Consider the following 13730-nt stretch of genomic DNA (forward strand, 5'->3'; position numbering starts at 1 on the left):
TATGGTTGAGATGGGTATTCTGAGGCATTGTAGCCATTGCCTCATGTACACTGACAACCCACTTATTAATAAAATGGATAAAGTATGCAAGAGGTTTAAATATACTTTAATGGTGGAGACATAACTCTCTTAGACAACCAAAACTTATTCCTACAGAGGTTGACAGTGACACTTGCACCATGCCTACTGCACAGGTTAAAGTCCCTACACACAAAACAATTTATGCTGAGGCAATTACAGGTCACCTTCCTAAAACACCAAGATCTCCTGTACAGCAGAATTAGAAATAAGGGTCCTCAGCTATCACAGTAACACTCTGTTAAAACACTACCCAGAGCTACAAATAGTAACACTGTATCCAATGCCTCTGTTGCTAAGCCCTTAAGGCAAACCACTGCACAGACATATTTTTGGTCATTGGTGATTCTATAGTGAGGCACACCAATATCCTTCTCACCAAACTGAATAAGGAGAAAGTCACGATTAGCTACCTTTCTGGGCCTAGGATCCATCAAGTCACGCAGGCACTCAGGTCATTGAACCACAGGTACCCATATGACTCTGTCATAGTCCATGTGGGTATTAATGACCTGAGACATACCTCCCTTGACTATATGAAGTGAGACATGATCAAAGACACTGAATATGTGCCTCAGACAGGTATGAGACTAGCACGGAGCAGCATACTACATTCTCCAAGACTGATGGCACATTGCCAACAGAAAATAATTGATTTTAACAATTGGCTAAGCTTTTGGTGTCAGTCCAAGGGGGTACAAGATAGGATGGCCTTGTGAGACATGGTTGATAGAGCACATTGCTTTGATAGGGATGGTCTGCACTTATCCCCTCCAGGCTTTAGGATATTTGCAAAGTCCTTTTCCACCCCATAGTGCCTACTTCAGGCAATGCCAAATTGGTAAACCTCCCAACTTAAATAAACCTGTGAAGAAATATCTGAAGGAGGTATTGCTCAATGCTAGAAGCCTTGACAAGAAACTTCACTCCTTGCAAACAGTCCTCTTCCTGGACAGTGTAGACATTTCTGTATTAATGGGAACATGCTTTAAAGTTGTGGAGAGTACTCTGGAAGTGCAAAGTTATAATGTCTTTCACACCTTTAGACCAACTATTGCACAGGAGGGAGGAGTCTCCGTCTATATTAAAAACAACCTCACATCCAGACTAGTTAAGTGTGTGACCCACTAGAACTCATACATGTGCAACTTACTATAAACAGGGTGTTTTACCATACCCTTGCAACCTATAGGTCACCTCCATGCCCCATACTACCTATCTCAATGTACTATAGTATCTCACTGTTCAACCCAATACGATCTTCATGGAGGAATCTCAACTACCCCTCTATAGACTGGGAATCCTACACCTCTTCTAATGCACAAGCCCAGTGATTTCTAAACTTTTATACCAACATCCTGGAACATTTTGTCTATTTTCCTATCAGGGCTACAAACATTCTTGACTTTCTGCTTATGAACATGGGAGAGTGATGTTTCTCACCCAATGTAATGACCTCACTCATCGGATCTGCCCATAAGGCAGTATTGCTTTAAATAAAAATTAAATCTGGGGACCTAGTGAAACCAAAAACCTTAATAACTATTCCACAGCTAACCTCTCTCTATTAAGCAACACTTTGGATAAATTCCAAGCATCCTCAACCCCAGTAAACACCATAGCATATTCTGAGTTATTTAAAAAAATACCTGTACAGCCATACTGAGAGCTGTATATAGTGAGCTGTGCCCACTCGTATTAAGAATAAGACAAACTTAAAAGACAAGCCACCCTGGTGGAATCCCAATATCAATTGGTTATACAGCAAAAGAAAAAAAAATCTAGGCCAAGCGTAGCTGGAACAAAACCCAAAAAATTAAAGCACCCTGGCCAATCTAAACAGGCAGGTAAGTGGGTTAATTAATACTTCAAAGGTGAGGCAAAGGACAACTGCAAAGTTTTCTACAGCTATGTCCTTATCCTTAAGGGAAAAACACCACAATGAGCAGAACTTATTGTAAATAGCATCACCCATACTGAACCAGAGGCCATTGCCAACCTTTTGTTTGACAGATTCAGTTCATATTTCTACTCCCACTTTCCCCTGAAAGTTCAAAGGAAATACCACATACCACATTCCCCCAACCATTACTAGGGAACAGGTCATCAATGCACTTTCCACTGCCAAAAACACTGCATCAATGGGCCCCAATAACATAATGAGATGCTTATTAAATAGCATAAAACATGACATCTCTGGTTCACTTGAATCACTTTTCAACTGGAACCAACAGTCAGGTTTTCTCCCCAAGGAATGGAAGATGGCTATAATCATTCCCCTGCACAAAGGTCTAACCACAGATCCATTAGCTGCAGGCCCATAAGTCTGATCTGCCTATTATGTAAGGGCATGGGAAGAATCATCATGGATATGATAAGTGAGGACACAGATAAACTACAAACACTGGACCCACCACAGTTCAACTTTGTTAAAGGAAGGTCATGCCTATTACATCTTTTGGACTTCTTGGAGAGGGTCACCAAAGCAGTGAATGAGGGCAAGAATATACATACAGCGTACCTGAACCTGGCCAATACTTTTGATACATTATCCCACTCAGGCTATACACAAGTTTAATAAATTAGGTCTAGACCCTTTTATCATCCACTGTATAGTCAACTGGCTCACTGATAGTACTCAAGAGATCAAAATAGGCAAGGCCACCTCCACCAAGAGGACAGTCACTAGTGGAGTCTCCCAGGGCTCAGTATTGGGCCTGTTCCATTTTGGCATCCATTTCTCTGAAGTGGAAGCAAATGCTGAAGGTTTATGGCTGATTAAGTTTGCAGGTGATTACAAGCTGGGGATTACCAATGACTAACCTCCTTACAAAAAGAAGACAATGTATAAAAAACCTGCAGATCCTGTCAACCCAGTCTCCTATAGATTGCTGACAGGTGATCTATGACTGGCTTACAAGGCATCTGCAAATCCTAACACTTATAATTCCCCTGCATATTCGTAAGACAAGCAGTACCAGAAATACAAGGTCTAGGGTCCTGAATTTTGTCTGTGACTTAATCAGAACATGCTGGAGAGACAGATATGTGTCCCAATGACTGTCCCTCCCGTGGAACAGGTTTCCCATCCATGTGAAGCTGAGTTTGTCTATTACCTAATTTAAGTGCACCCTAGACCAGTATATGGGGACCAGGAAATGTACACCAAGCTTGGCATCCATGTTCCTTATGGACAGAGGTAACTTATTAATGCCTGGCCCTCATTGTCCTGTTTAGATACAGGACATCTTTATTCTTTTGGGAAAACTTGGCTAAGCTTAAAAGGCTTCCTGGTTCACTAGCCTAGTAACAATCTATGACTATATGCATCTATGAGTCTACATGTAGGACCGCTGAAGAAACTATGCCAACAAGGCCTGCATATCAAGTCACTGCAGGATCATCACCAGTAGATATTTTAACAATGTGACACTCTATAACCCTGTGAACCTACCCTGTGAAGTATACCTGCAATGGAGACAGAGGAACATTGGCCATGTCTACAGAGACAGCTATACCTATGTGGGCTGGAGCTATGGTCTGTGTCATAATCATCACAGGCTCAGCTGAGAAATGTGCCCCTGAGATCATGGTCTAAATAAGTGATGTATGACATGTATGCAGTAATGGCCTGAGCTTTTGTGCAGACATTCAGAGAAGCCGCTAGTGTAGGGTCAGGCACACAGGACAGGGCATGTCTGATGTCAGTGCATCAGCAGTGCCTGCTCATAGCAATGTCAGACAGCAATGTGGCACTGTTACAGATGGTTACAGTGGAGGGCGTAATCCCACCTACACCTACCAATGTACATGTAATGGCTGTGGATACACACTTGCTATCTCAAGGTCTACAGAGGAACAGTCAATCAATGTCAGCCAACACAATGGTCACAGTCATCAGCTGCAGTACTACTCCTGCAGTATAGACATAAGGCATGAGAGGGACGTGTTGCCAGACATCAGCAGCATGAATCCTGCTCAGTCACAGAGCTTGGTGTCACAATGGTCATTAGTCAGTAAATATTCAGGCCAGTGGTCCAAGCACAGGCACTTGCCACCCATACCCTATTATTGATGATTAATGTGATGCACACATGCCTGCTGAAGGTAATAGATGGCTCATTTCAGCCTATTGCATTCACCATGTGTGTCTGGTAACATAGTGCAGCTATTAGGAACCTAGAGTATATGCTCTCACCTTCACAAGCCAGTATATCTGGCACTGAGAAGGTTGTCAACATAGTCACTACACCTCAAACACCAGCCATCCCTACACAACACCCACACCCACATATATGGAGGTCCTCAACAAAAACATACCCAAACAAAGGAGACCTCCGAGGCAAAAACACATGTGATCTCCACAGCCTTCCACACCACATACCATGCATAGTTCATACACCTGTGTCTCACAACCACTAAGGCTTAACCATAAACCCAACATATTAGTCATAGGAGATGCCATTGTGAGACACACAGAAGTTTCTCTCACCAGGCTGGATAAGGAGAAAGTCACGGTTAGTTGTCTGTCAGGGGCCAGAATCCACCATATCACACACGCACTCAAGTCTCACAACAACAGGTACTGTTATGACTCTGTCATATTCCATGTTGGTATGAATGACTTGAGACATACCTCCCTGGACTATATGAAGACAGCCATAATTGAACTCGCTGAATATGTGTCCCAGGCAGGTACATCCCTAGCTTTAGGCAGCATTCTACCATCACCAAGAAGGATGCCTCAATACAAACAGAAAATGATTGATTTTAACAATTGGCTTAGTTTCTGGTGTCATTCCAAGGAGATCTGGTACCTGACAGCCTGAGAAGATATGATTGACAGACCACAAAGTTTTGCCAGAGATGGCCTGCATCTGTCTCACTTGGGGTTCAGACTTTTGGCAAAGGCACTTGCCTCCCCCATAGTGCCTTTTTTAGAAAAAGTGATGAGGTTAAAACTGCCAATATAAAAATTTCAACAAAATGCAAATGAAAGGTCATGCTGCTAAATGCTAGGAGTCTAAACAGGAAACTGCACTCACTGCAAGCATTCTTAACACTGGAAAATGCTGATATCTCTGCAGTCACAAAAACCTGGTACAAAGTGGCACAGAGCACCCTCAGCCATACCTGGTTACTCATCTTATCATACATTCAGACCCCAAACTGTGAGTAGTACAGCCAAAGGAGGTGGAGTTTCAATATATATTAAAGACCTACACACCTTCAGGCTGGTCAAACAGTACGATGCACAGGACATTCCAAGTACAGTTAACCATTGACAAGACCCCTATACAAATCATAGCTAGCTACCCGCTCCCAAATCTGACTCAAAATTTCCAATCCAGCTATCTGGACCTCCTCAGATCTACCAAGATTCAACCCTTTACCCTTATCCTGGGTGACTTTAACTACCCAAACATAGACTAGAAAAACTACTTATGCCAGAACACAAATGCCCAGAGATTTCTCAATTGTGTTAATGCAGATGCTTTGGAACAGTTGGCTGGTACCTCCACAAGATGTGATAATATCTTGGAGTTGTTATTAACCAACATGAGTAACTATTGCAGCATCTCTGCAGTATCATCCTCCCTTGTAAGATCCAGCCACAAAGCGGTCACGTTCAAAGTCACCATCTTCCCCGACCCCCCCCCCCTCAGCTTGGGTCAAACAAAAAAACTTCTCCAAAGCTGGTTACAGCCTCCTGAGGGGTGGTATAAACAGCTTCACAGCCCCTTCCCCTCTCTAGGAACTGGCATCAGTATCCAAAACTACACCAAATTACCAAAAGAACATTTATATAGATGCATGGAATCAGGAATACCTGACAGGACTAAATCATCCTCATCAAGGAAGAGTAAACCTGTCTGGTGGACATCTGCAATAAATAAACTATATAACAAAAGAAAAAAAATTGCTGTCCAGGACCAAGAAGGAGCAGGTGCCCAATTGCAAACATTCTCTCCTTAGCCTAAATGAGCAAATAAGAGCACTAGTGAAATCCTTCAAAGCAAACTTTGAGTCCAAATTGGCCACATCTGCTAGAGACAGTTATAAGGCCTTCTTCACATATGTCCGTAAGCTCAAAGGTAGTACCCAGATCTGTTCAGAACTGGTGGTCAAAGACACCACATATACAAATGCCGTAGATATAGCAAACTTGCTGGTTGACAGATTCAGTGAAAATTTCACCCCTCCGTCCCCCCATCAGTAAATCAGGACATTGCCAGTATCTGCCCCCTTCCCTTTATATCTAGGGATCAGGTCATCACTGCTCTCTCAAAGGCAAAAAATACAGCCTCCATGGGTCCCAACAACATCCCAGGCTGAATACTACATGAACTCAGGCAGGAACATGCAGCACCATTAGGCACCCTATTCAATCAAAGCCTGAGTACCAGCTTTGTCCCAGGTTAGTGAAGGACAGCCACTGTCATCCCTTTATCTGGGAAATTATAGACCCATGAGCCTAACTAGCCTGATCTGCAAGGCCATGGAATGGATGATCATGGACCTCATTAACAAGGACATTGGCAACCTCCAAACACTCAATCCCACACAGTTTGGCTTCATCAATGGGAGGTCATGTCTGTTAAATTTGGTCAACTTTTCTAAGACAGTCACCAAAGTCATGGAAGAGGGGAAGATAGTGCACGCCACCTACCTTGACCTGGCCAAAGCCTTCAACGCTATTCCCCACTTGGGCATAATAGATAAACTCTCTCAACTAGGCATCAATCCATATGTTACCAGATGGGTAGCTAATTGGCTCACTGATAGAACACACCTAATCAAAATAGGGGAAGCCACCTCAAGCAGTAGACCCGTATCGAGTAGAGTACCCCAGGGTTAAGTCTTGGGGCCTCTGTTATTTGCAATATACTTTTCTTAGGTGCAGGCCAAAACTAGTGGGCTATGGCTGACCAAGTTTGCAGATGACTGCATGCTGGGCACTGTAATAAATTCCCCGAGTGATGTGGGCATCCTCCAAGAGGGTCTCACCCAAACACATGACTGGTGCCAGAAACATGGCCTCAAGCTGAATACAAAAAAAAAGCATCATGATCACCTTTGGGGAGAGTGATGTCCCCACAAATTAACACATTAATAACAATGTCCTTAGCATACAATCAGTCGTGAGGGATTTGGGCACCCAGATTGATAGCAACCTGACTTTTGACCACCATGTTGCTTCCATTGTATGGAAAGATTTCTACATGGCCCACGTCATAAATAAGGGTATCTCATCCAGGGACAAGGAGGTCATAACATCCCTGTATTCTTCCGTTATAAGGACAATTATTGAGTACAATGCCCCATTCGGCATGTACCTCGCAAAGCATATGCAGCAGCTGGAGAGACCACAGAGGTTCCTCACAGCACAATCCAGGGCCTCAAAAATCTACCATACACAGATAGGCTAAAAGCCCTATCCCACTACAAAGTTTCATACAGACTCCTCAGCGGTGACCTTTGTCTGGCATACAAGGTGATCTCGGACCCCGCCTTGATGGGACTGATGCATATCAGCAAGTCAAGCTCCTCTCGAGTAACCTGCAAGCGTGGCCTCAACCTGGTTTGTGACATCAATAGAACTTGTTGGCAGGACAGATTTGTGTCCCAGAGGCTCCCTCATCTGTGGAATAGACTTCCTCTCCACATCAAGCAGAGTACCTCTTTACCCCTTTTTAAGAGCAACCTGAGTAACTGGATGGGAAATAGAAAATACATCCCTGGGATTCCACTCATGTCCCTGCTAGACAGGGGCATTGGGTGCTGATTTGTCTAAACATGGGCTAAATTCTTGGCTAGGCTTATAAGGGCCTCGGGGTCAATAGCATAGTAACTTCCTATGATTCTATAAACCAAAGAATTACCTTTACCTGCTACATATGCACCACCATGGGAGCCTGCTGGGGGACTCATATGAAGTTATGATGCAGCAGATGCCTCTTTTAGGGCTGTTGATTTTGGTTCTTCTCTGAGGAAGTATTGTTGGCTTAGGCTTCAACCTTTACCCAGTGATATTAAGGCTAAGTTGAAGGATGGTCCTCTGGATAATAAACCTTTATTTGGGGAAGTGGCTGCTGATTTATTTAAGTCTCTTCAGGATAAGGGGGAGGCTTTACAGGAGCATAATCATGTCTTTGTTTCTCCTGCACCTAAATTTCAATGAAACTTCCCTTCTAAGCTAGCCTTTGTTCATAGGCAATCTCACCCTCCTTCTAAAGATAAAAAGGGTGGTAAACAGACTTCTCCTGCTAAGGCCACTCAGACTGCAGGGATTCTAAAGCCTTCCTTTCCTGACAAACCAGGTGCTTTCTGACTATGCACCTGTTCCCAGCCACATTCCTCTTTCTCTTTGCCTTTCACTTTCTCTTCCTGTTTGGATCCGAATAACCCAGGATTCTTGGGTTCTGTCAATCATTCGGCAGGGATACTTCATGGTTTGGATTTCCCATCCTTCTTTTATCGACATTCCTCAGCCTCCTCAGGAACAACTTCCTTTTTCCCAGAAGTTCTTTAGCATCTCTTGTCACAGGGTACTATTCAAGAGGTGCCTGTGTTCCAAAGGGGGAAAGTGTTTTATTCAAGAATGTTTCTAGTGCCCAGAAAAGAAGGTACACGGAGACCTACTCTAGACCTCTCTCATCTAAACACCTTTCTGAAGGTGCCTTTCTTTCGGATGTTGTCCCTTCAGTCCCTTTTTCCTGTCTTGCTCCCTCAGGCCTTTCTGGTCTCTGGATCTCAAGGACACTTATCTCCATATTCAGATCCATCCTCTTTTTAGGAGATTGTTGCTTCCTGGCATTTTCAGTTCTGTGCTTTGCCCTTTGATCTTTCTACTGCCCAAGGGTATTCACCAAATGCCTCGCTCCTGTGTTTGCTTTTTGCAGGGTTCAAGGGATCCAAATCATTCCTTATTTGGATGACTGCTGCTTCAGACATCCTCTCCAGAGGTTCTTTTGAAAAATCTTCATTTTACCATTTCTTTCTTCAGAGCCTGGGGTTCATGATAAACTTCAAAAAGTCTTCCCAGACTCCTTCTCAGGATCATGTCTTTCTGGGTTGCAGAATTCAGACGGTGCCAGTGCTGGCATCCCTGCCTCCTCCAAAGCCCTTCACTCTCATTTCTTACTTTCAAACTCCTCTTCCCCTGGCCTCCATTACAGCCAGGGACTTTCTGAGAGCTCTGGGGTTCATGGCTTCCACCACTCTGATGCTCCCTCTGGCCAAACTCCACATGAGGAAGTTCCACTGGTTTCTGAAGTCAGTGTGGCTTCAGCATGTGCATCCTCTAGACTTTCCAGCCAGTTCCTCTTTTCCCGTGTCTCAAGAAAGAACTTGTGTGGTGGATTCAGCAGTTGTCTCTGAATCCAGGACTCCCTTTTCAACCTCCTCTTCCCTCTCAGGCTCTGTTCATGGGCACTTCAGATGTGGGATGGGGAGCAACGTTTGGCTCCCTGAGGGTTCATGGAGTGTGGTCACCTCATCAGCAGAAGGAGCACATCAACATCAAAGAGATGAGGGCTCTTATGCTGGCTCTTCCCTTTCATCCTCTCTTCTCTGCAGGGCCTCTCAAGGTATTCACAGATCACAGGTCCTTCACTCAATCCCAAGAATGGATGCTCCACAGGGATGTGTTTCTGGACATTGTTCACCAGTGGGGTATCCCTCAAGTAGATCTCTTTGCCTCCCCTCTGAACAGACAACGTCCTCTGTTTTGTGCCAGAGTCCCAGGTCCTCTGGTATGGAAGGTGGACACCCTCTTATTTTCTTGGTAGGGGATGTTTCTCTATACATTCCCTCCCCTTACTCTCATTTTGAGAGTCCTGTTCAATATTAAACAGGATGCTCTCAAAATCTTGTTGGTGACTCCCTTTTGGCCACAACAGCACTGGTTCCTTCTACTTCTGCATCTAATGAAGGGCAATCATCACATGTTACCTCACAGGGTGGATCTCCTCACACAAGACAACAGCTCTCTCATCCATCCTCACCTGTCCATGTTTCAACTGACACTGTGGGTGATAGGGGTTTGATCCCTCATAGATCATCTTTTTTCTGAGTATGTGCTGCAGGTCCTGCAGGAGGCCAGGAAACATAGTACTAGGAAATTCTACTTGTCTAAATGGAAAAGGTTATCTATCTGGTGTCTTTCTTGTGACCTAGATCCACTTTCTGTGGATGTTCCTTTGGTTCTCTCTTGTTTGTGTGAGTTGCTCAATGCTGGTTTGATCTATTCGTCTATTAAGGCTCACTTATCAGCTCTTTCTGCTTGTCTGCCTTTAACCCCCCCATAGGCTTCTAGATTTGAGACTAAGCAATTTCTTAAAGGTGTCCTTAATATTAGACCTCCCAGGAAGCTTGTTCCTCCTCCCTGAGATCTTAATTTCATTCTGGAAAAAATTGACTCAGGCTCCTTTTGAGCCTGCTGTTTCAGTTTCCTTGCAACAACATTGTTCTTGGAAGACAGTTCTTTTGTTAGCTCTTACTTCTACCAGATGGGTGTCTTAGTTGCGAGCTCTTATTATTTGTCCACCTTTTTTGATATTTCATGAGGACAGGGTGTCCCTGAGTACTAATCCTTCTTTCATGCCCAAGGTGGTTAATGAGTTGTCACTTAATCAGTCTATTAATTTCCCTACTTTTCCCCTGTCCACAATCTGATAGTGAGAGGGTGCTGCATACCTTAGATGTGCATAGACAGCTCAGATTTTATTTGGATAAGACTAAAGTTATTAGAAAATCAGACCAGTTGTTTGTTTCATTTCATCCTAGGTCTTTAGGTTTGGCTGTTTCCAAGGAAACTATTTCTACTTGGATTTCATCGGCTATTTCCTTTTGTTACACATGGTGAGAGCCTTCCTTATTGTGTAAGGGCTCATTCTACTAGGGCTGTGGCTTCCTCTGGTGCTTGTTTTCAAGGGCTTAAACACTAATTCTATTCTTGAAGCTGCTACCTGGACTTCTGTGCATACTTTTACCAAACACTATAAGCTGGATGGCATCTCCAGAGCTAGAGCTGGTTTTGCTAATGCTATTCTTCAGGGCTTCTTAGAGGGCTCTACTGCTGCTCCCTCCTCCCAAGTTTCTTCTTGAGCTTTGGAACTCTCCTTTTTGTAATACTGCAGCAGTGAATGTAAGGACATAGTACAGTTGTGTAAAATCTTTTATAGGTTCATAGATTAGTACTAGGCTAACTGCCCTTGCGAGACATTTTAAGCTTAGCCAATTATCCCCTGTGAGATTCAAACCCTGTACTTTGTGTTTGTAAGGCAAACACCTTAACCATTAGGCCACCCTCCCAACATCATAATGGTAGATGTCCTTGCCTTCACAGCTGCAATATTCCCTCCCTCCATCCCCCTAGTCTTGTTTTCCTCCTGCATGTGCAGGTTCTCTTTGGTTTTCCTTGGACTGCTGTTCCTACTGGGGCAATCAGTTCTGAGGATGGTGCACCTGAACGTGTACCTTAAAGCAACGGCAGACTTTGGTAAACTGACTGGACGGTGGACTTCACAGCAGGGAATCCCATTTGTAATGAATACTGCAGTGGTGAAGGTAAGGACATGTACCATTATGGTAAGATTTTACACAACTGTACTTTTTTGTGGCAAACCTGGCTTTGGATAAGTCTAGGAATAAGTTGGACAATAGTTTGCCATTATCTCTGACCCTTTTGACTGCTTTTGTGAAGGCTAGGAGCATATCTCTCAACTTTTTAGTTCAAGATATCTGAACATAGCCATAAATAATAGGGGGACGAAAGGCACAAAAATAGGCAGAATTTCTAAATATTATTCTTATAAACAAGAAAGTTGCTAGAATAAAATGTTTTGCATTGGCATGAATTTTCTGAAGGATAAGAAGTCTAAAACTCAAATGCCTATCATTATTTTCTGACTTCAATCCTCAATAATTTTCCAGAAAACAAACATTTTATGAGGAATAGACCAAAAATATGAGGCGAAATCTGAACATTCTGCAAAACTCTAGAGATGAGAGGTATGGTTAGGAGTGCAGTATTAATACTATGGAATGGATGGGAATCATGATGAGGAGGGTGAGAAGTTGTTCCTGATGGAGATATTTTAATAGCTGGTTTTGTGTGCATTTTTTTAATGTTTTAGATGGGGGTATGCTTCTTAACATCTGTTAATTCCTTTGTGTAGTGGGGTAATATGTGATTTTTTTTTTTCTAGAGAAAGGGTACACACATTTCCATTACAGCCCTATTAATAAAAATGGAGATGAGGTAGGCAGTACTCTTTGCATCTCTGAGGTACTCACTTGGAAGCTTATCGGCTGAGGTAGAGCATAAGTTTGTTGAGGAGTTGGTTTATATATTGTGTGGGTATTGGTTTTCAGGAAAATGCAGGGGCATTGGTGAGTGGTTGTTTGAAGGTGTCAGTATTAGTAGTAGGGAGTCTTTGGAAAGGGAGGCTATGCTGTGTATGAAGTATGAGTTGAATTTTGTGGCAGTTTCAATGATTGTTAGGGGAGGGATTCAGATTGTACTTTTGGCTAGGATGGCGTATTTCACTGTTAGATGAAAAGTATTTTTTTGGATTGTAGATGCTGTTATCTTGAATATTGTAGTAAGCTTTTTTGACTTCTGGTACTTTTTTGTCTGATTGCAGAGTTCTCTAAAATTGATGATGTTTTGGGGTTTTATATATTTGCCCCTCATTATAAGTACTATCTCTATAACGTATAAGGGTCATGCTAGTTTTGAAGAACCACTTCATGTTGTTTGTGTTTATTCTCCTATTTTTAGAGGGTGTGAGGTTCTTCAGAATATTTGGGAAGATTATGTTAAATTTATTGACTGCTTCATCCAAGGGGAAAAAATTTATTATATTTCAATTTATTGCTGAGAGAGTAGGAGTAAAGGTTTCTGGGTTGGAATTTGTTAGGTTGCTGGATGTTTTGGAGAGTGCATTACGAGTCTAACTGCATAGGTTGGGAGGTGGTCACTCAGATAGTCTAATAATGTACCTGAAGAGGTGAATTATCTTGGGTCTGATACTAGAATCCAGTCTAATAAGGAGCTTGCTGATTTTCTGTAGTATGCTGGAGCATTACTGAGTTGTTTAAAACCATATAGATTTATACTAATTTCAGGGGGATTTGTCGTAAGGTCTAACCAGTTAATGTTTTCAACCCCTACCATATTTTTTTTTTCTTGTGGAATGTTTGTCAATAACCCATTTAGTATTTCTTTGAGTACAGTTATGTTGTCACCTGGGAGGATGTATACTGCGATAAAGCATATTTGTTTCTGCTTGTTTATCTTAGAAAAATGATGAAGAGTTGAGCTGTTCTGAAATCCGGTATTGGTTCATTATAGGAGTTGAGATGGTAATAATTGCTGAAAAGTAGTCCTACACCACTTCCTTTATTTTTTAAGCAGTCATGGTGGATGATATTATAGCCTGGGGTATTATTTCTGTGTCTTTTATGCCAAATTTTAACCAAATTTCAGTTATCCTGCAATATTTGGGTTGAACTGGGATATCCATGCATGTAGTTCAGTAGTTTAATTTATTTATAATTCAAATGTTTGTTTCATTTTTTATAATTCAAATGTTTATCAGTGTGAAAGGTGCTTATTTTCAAGCTAGGTAGGTGAAAGGTTGTAA

This window comes from Protopterus annectens, chromosome 1.part1, assembly GCF_019279795.1.
Source record: "Protopterus annectens isolate FY-2018-M chromosome 1.part1, PAN1.0, whole genome shotgun sequence".
NCBI lineage: Eukaryota > Metazoa > Chordata > Ceratodontiformes > Protopteridae > Protopterus > Protopterus annectens.